The following is a 5,459-nucleotide window of genomic DNA, read 5'->3' on the forward strand; positions in this document are numbered from 1 at the left end:
GCTACTGAATTCCTTCTATGAAGCCACAATTACTCTCATACCTAAACCACACAGAGACCAAACAAAGAGAACTTCAGACCAATTTCCCTTATGAATATTGATGTAAAAATACTCAATAAAATTCTGGCAAACTGAATCCAAGAGCACATCAAAACAATCATCCACCATGATCAAGTAGGCTTCATCCCAGGCATGCAGGGATGGTTTTATATATGGAAAACCATCAACATAATCTACTATATAAACAAACTGAAAGAACTAAACCACGTGATCATTTCATTAGAAGCTGAGAATGTATTTGACAAAATTCAACACCCCTTCATGATAAAAGTCCTGGAAAGAATAGGAATTCAATTCCCATACGTAAACACAGTAAAAGCCATATTTAGCAAACCAGTCGCTAATATTAAACTAAATGGAGAGAAACTTGAAGGAATCCCACTAAAATCAGGGACTAGACAAGGCTGCCCACTCTCTCCCTACTTATTCAATATAGTTCTTGAAGTTCTAACCAGAGCAATCAAACAACAAAAGGAGATCAAAGGGATTCAGATTGGAAAAGAAGAAGTCTTTGGTAAAATGGCCATTTTTTTTCTTTTTTTAAAATCTTTATTAACTTGAATATTTCTTATTTACATTTCGATTGTTATTCCCTTTCCCGGTTTCCAGGCAAACATCCCCCTAATCCCTCCCCCTCCCCTTCCTTATTGGTGTTCCCCTCCCAACCCTCCCCCCATTGCCGCCCTCCCCCCAACAGTCTAGTTCACTGGGGGTTCAGTCTTAGCAGGACCCAGGGCTTCCCCTTCCTCTGGTGCTCTTACTAGGATATTCATTGCTACCTATGAGGTCAGAGTCCAGGGTCAGTCCATGTATAGTCTTTAGGTAGTGGCTTAGTCCCTGGAAGCTCTGGTTGCTTGGCATTGTTGTACTTTTGGGGTCTCGAGCCCCTTCAAGCTCTTCCAGTTCTTTCTCTGATTCCTTCAACGGGGTTCCTATTCTCAGTTCAGTGGTTTGCTGCTGGCATTCGCCTCTGTATTTGCTGTATTCTGGCTGTGTCTCTCAGGAGCGATCTACATCCGGCTCCTGTCGGTCTGCACTTCTTTGCTTCATCCATCTTGTCTAATTGGGTGGCTGTATATGTATGGGCCACGTGTGGGGCAGGCTCTAAATGGGAGTTCCTTCAGTCTCTGTTTTAATCTTTGCCTCTCTCTTCCCTGCCAAGGGTATTCTTGTTCCCCTTTTAGAGAAGGAGTGAAGCATTCACATTTTGATCATCCGTCTTGAGTTTCATTTGTTCTAGACATCTAGGGTAATTCAAGCATTTGGGCTAATAGCCACTTATCAGTGAGTGCATACCATGTATGTCTTTCTGTGATTGGGTTAGCTCACTCAGGATGATATTTTCCAGTTCCAACCATTTGCCTACGAATTTCATAAAGCCGTTGTTTTTGATAGCTGAGTAATATTCCATTGTGTAGATGTACCACATTTTCTGTATCCATTCCTCTGTTGAAGGGCATCTGGGTTCTTTCCAGCTTCTGGCTATTATAAATAAGGCTGCGATGAACATAGTGGAGCACGTGTCTTTTTTATATGTTGGGGCATCTTTTGGGTATATACCCAAGAGAGGTATAGATGGATCCTCCGGCAGTTCAATGTCCAATTTTCTGAGGAACCTCCAGACTGATTTCCAGAATGGTTGTACCAGTCTGCAATCCCACCAACAATGGAGGAGTGTTCCTCTTTCTCCGCATCCTCGCCAGCATCTGCTGTCACCTGAGTTTTTGATCTTAGCCATTCTCACTGGTGTGAGGTGAAATCTCAGGGTTGTTTTGATTTGCATTTCCCTTATGACTAAAGATGTTGAACATTTCTTTAGGTGTTTCTCAGCCATTCGGCATTCCTCAGCTGTGAATTCTTTGTTTAGCTCTGAACCGCATTTTTTAATAGGGTTATTTGTCTCCCTGCGGTCTAACTTCTTGAGTTCTTTGTATATTTTGGATATAAGGCCTCTATCTGTTGTAGGATTGGTAAAGATCTTTTCCCAATCTGTTGGTTGCCGATTTGTCCTAACCACAGTGTCCTTTGCCTTACAGAAGCTTTGCAGTTTTATGAGATCCCATTAGTCGATTCTTGATCTTAGAGCCTAGGCTATTGGTGCTTTGTTCAGGAAATTTTTTCCAGTGTCCATGTGTTCCAGATGCTGCCCTAGTTTTTCTTCTATTAGTTTGAGTGTGTCTGGTTTGATGTGGAGGTCCTTGATCCACTTGGACTTAAGCTTTGTACAGGGTTATAAGCATGGATCGATCTGCATTCTTCTACATGTTGCCCTCCAGTTGAACCAGCACCATTTGCTGAAAATGCTATCTTTTTTCCATTGGATGGTTTTGGCTCCTTTGTCAAAAATCAAGTGACCATAGGTGTGTGGGTTCATTTCTGGGTCTTCAATTCTATTCCATTGGTCTATCTGTCTGTCTCTGTACCAGTACCATGCAGTTTTTATCACTATTGCTCTGTAATACTGCTTGAGTTCAGGGATAGTGATTCCCCCTGAAGTCCTTTTATTGTTGAGGATAGTTTTAGCTATCCTGGGTTTTTTGTTATTCCAGATGAATTTGCAAATTGGTCTAACTCTTTGAAGAATTGGATTGGTATTTTGATGGGGATTGCATTGAATCTGTAGATCGCTTTAGGTAAAATGGCCATTTTTACTATATTAATCCTGCCAATCCACGAGCATGGGAGATCTTTCCATCTTCTGAGGTCTTCTTCAATTTCTTTCTTCAGAGTCTTGAAGTTCTTATTGTACAGATCTTTTACTTGCTTGGTTAAAGTCACACCGAGGTACTTTATATTATTTGGGTCTATTATGAAGGGTGTCGTTTCCCTAATTTCTTTCTCGGCTTGTTTCTCTTTTGTATAGAGGAAGGCAACTGATTTATTTGAGTTAATTTTATACCCAGCCACTTTGCTGAAGTTGTTTATCAGCTTTAGTAGTTCTCTGGTGGAACTTTTGGGATCACTTAAATAAACTATCATATCATCTGCAAATAGTGATATTTTGACTTCTTCTTTTCCGATCTGTATCCCCTTTATCTCCTTTTGTTGTCTGATTGCTCTGGCTAGAACTTCAAGAACTATATTGAATAAGTAGGGAGAGAGTGGGCAGCCTTGTCTAGTCCCTGATTTTAGTGGGATTGCTTCAAGTTTCTCTCCATTTAGTTTAATGTTAGCAACTGGTTTGCTGTATATGGCTTTTACTATGTTTAGGTATGGGCCTTGAATTCCTATTCTTTCCAGGACTTTTATCATGAAGGGGTGTTGAATTCTGTCAAATGCTTTCTCAACATCTAATGAAATGATCATGTGGTTCTGTTCTTTCAGTTTGTTTATATAATGGATCACGTTGATGGTTTTCCGTATATTAAACCATCCCTGCATGCCTGGGATGAAGCCTACTTGATTATGGTGGATGATTGTTTTGATATGCTCTTGGATTCGGTTTGCCAGAATTTCATTGAGTATTTTTGCGTCGATATTCATAAAGGAAATTGGTCTGAAGTTCTCTTTCTTTGTTGTGTCTTTGTGTGGTTTAGGTATAAGAGTAATTGTGGCTTCATAGAAGGAATTCGGGAGTGATCCATCTGTTTCAATTTTGTGGAATAGTTTGGATAATATTGGTATGAGGTCTTCTATGAAGGTTTGATAGAATTCTGCACTAAACCCATCTGGACCTGGGCTCTTTTTGGTTGGGAGACCTTTAATGACTGCTTCTATTTCCTTAGGAGATATGGGGTTGTTTAACTGGTTTATCTGTTCCTGATTTAACTTTGGTACCTGATATTTGTCTAGGAAATTGTCCATTTCCTGTAGATTTTCAAGTTTTGTTGAATATAGGCTTTTATAGTAAGATCTGATGATTTTTTTAATTTCCTCTGAATCTGTAGTTATGTCTCCCTTTTCATTTCTGATTTTGTTAATTTGGACACACTCTCTGTGTCCTCTCGTTAGTCTGGCTAAGGGTTTATCTATCTTGTTGATTTTCTCAAAGAACCAACTTTTGGTTCTGTTTTGTTGATTCTTTCTATGGTCCTTTTTGTTTCTACTTGGTTGATTTCAGCTCTGAGTTTGATTATTTCTTGCCTTCTACTCCTCCTGGGTGTATTTGCTTCTTTTTGCTCTAGAGCTTTTAGGTCTGCTGTCAAGCTGCTGACATATGCTCTTTCCTGTTTCTTTCTGCAGGCACTCAGCGCTATGAGTTTTCCTCTTAGCACAGCTTTCATTGTGTCCCATAAGTTTGGGTATGTTGTACCTTCATTTTCATTAAATTCTAAAAAGTTTTTAATTTCTTTCTTTATTTCTTCCTTGACTAGGTTATCATTGAGTAGAGCATTGTTCAATTTCCACGTATATGTGGGCATTCTTCCCTTATTGTTATTGAAGACCAGTTTTAGGCCGTGGTGGTCCGATAGCATGCATGGGATTATTTCTATCTTTCTGTACCTGTTGAGGCCCGTTTTTTGACCAATTATATGGTCAATTTTGGAGAAAGTACCATGAGGAGCTGAGAAGAAGGTATATCCTTTTGCTTTAGGATAGAATGTTCTTTAATATCCGTTAAGTCCATTTGGCTCATGACTTCTCTTAGTCTGTCTACATCCCTGTTTAATTTCTGTTTCCATGATCTGTCCATTGATGAGAGTGGGGTGTTGAAATCTCCCACTATTATTGTGTGAGGTGCAATGTGTGTTTTGAGCTTTAGTAAGGTTTATTTTACATATGTAGGTGCCCTTTTATTTGGGGCATAGATATTTAGGATTGAGAGTTCATCTTGGTGGATTTTTCCTTTGATGAATATGAAGTGTCCTTCCTTATCTTTTTCGATGACTTTTAGTTGAAAATTGATTTTATTTGACATTAGAATGGCTACTCCAGCTTGCTTCTTCTGACCATTTGCTTGGAAAATTGTTTTCCAGCCTTTCACTCTGAGGTAATGTCTGTCTTTGTCTCTGAGGTGTGTTTCCTGTAGGCAGCAGAATGCAGGGTCCTCGTTGCGTATCCAGTTTGTTAATCTATGTCTTTTTATTGGGGAGTTGAGGCCATTGATGTTGAGAGATATTAAGGAATAGTGATTATTGCTTCCCGTTATATTCATATTTGGATGTGAGGTTATGTTTGTGTGCTTTCATTCTCTTTGTTTTGTTGCCAAGATGATTAGTTTCTTGCTTCATCTAGGGTATAGCTTGCCTCCTTATGTTGGGCTTTACCATTTATTATCCTTTGTAGTGCTGGATTTGTAGAAAGATATTGTGTAAATTTGGTTTTGTCATGGAATATCTTGGTTTCTCCATATGTTAATTGAGAGTTTTGCAGGATACAGTAACCTGGGCTGGCATTTGTGTTCTCTTAGGGTCTGTATGACATCAGTCCAGGATCTTCTGGCCTTCATAGTTTCTGGC

Source organism: Rattus norvegicus, chromosome 6 (assembly GCF_021556685.1).
Source record: "Rattus norvegicus strain SHRSP/BbbUtx chromosome 6, alternate assembly SHRSP_T2T, whole genome shotgun sequence".
Lineage (NCBI taxonomy): Eukaryota > Metazoa > Chordata > Mammalia > Rodentia > Muridae > Rattus > Rattus norvegicus.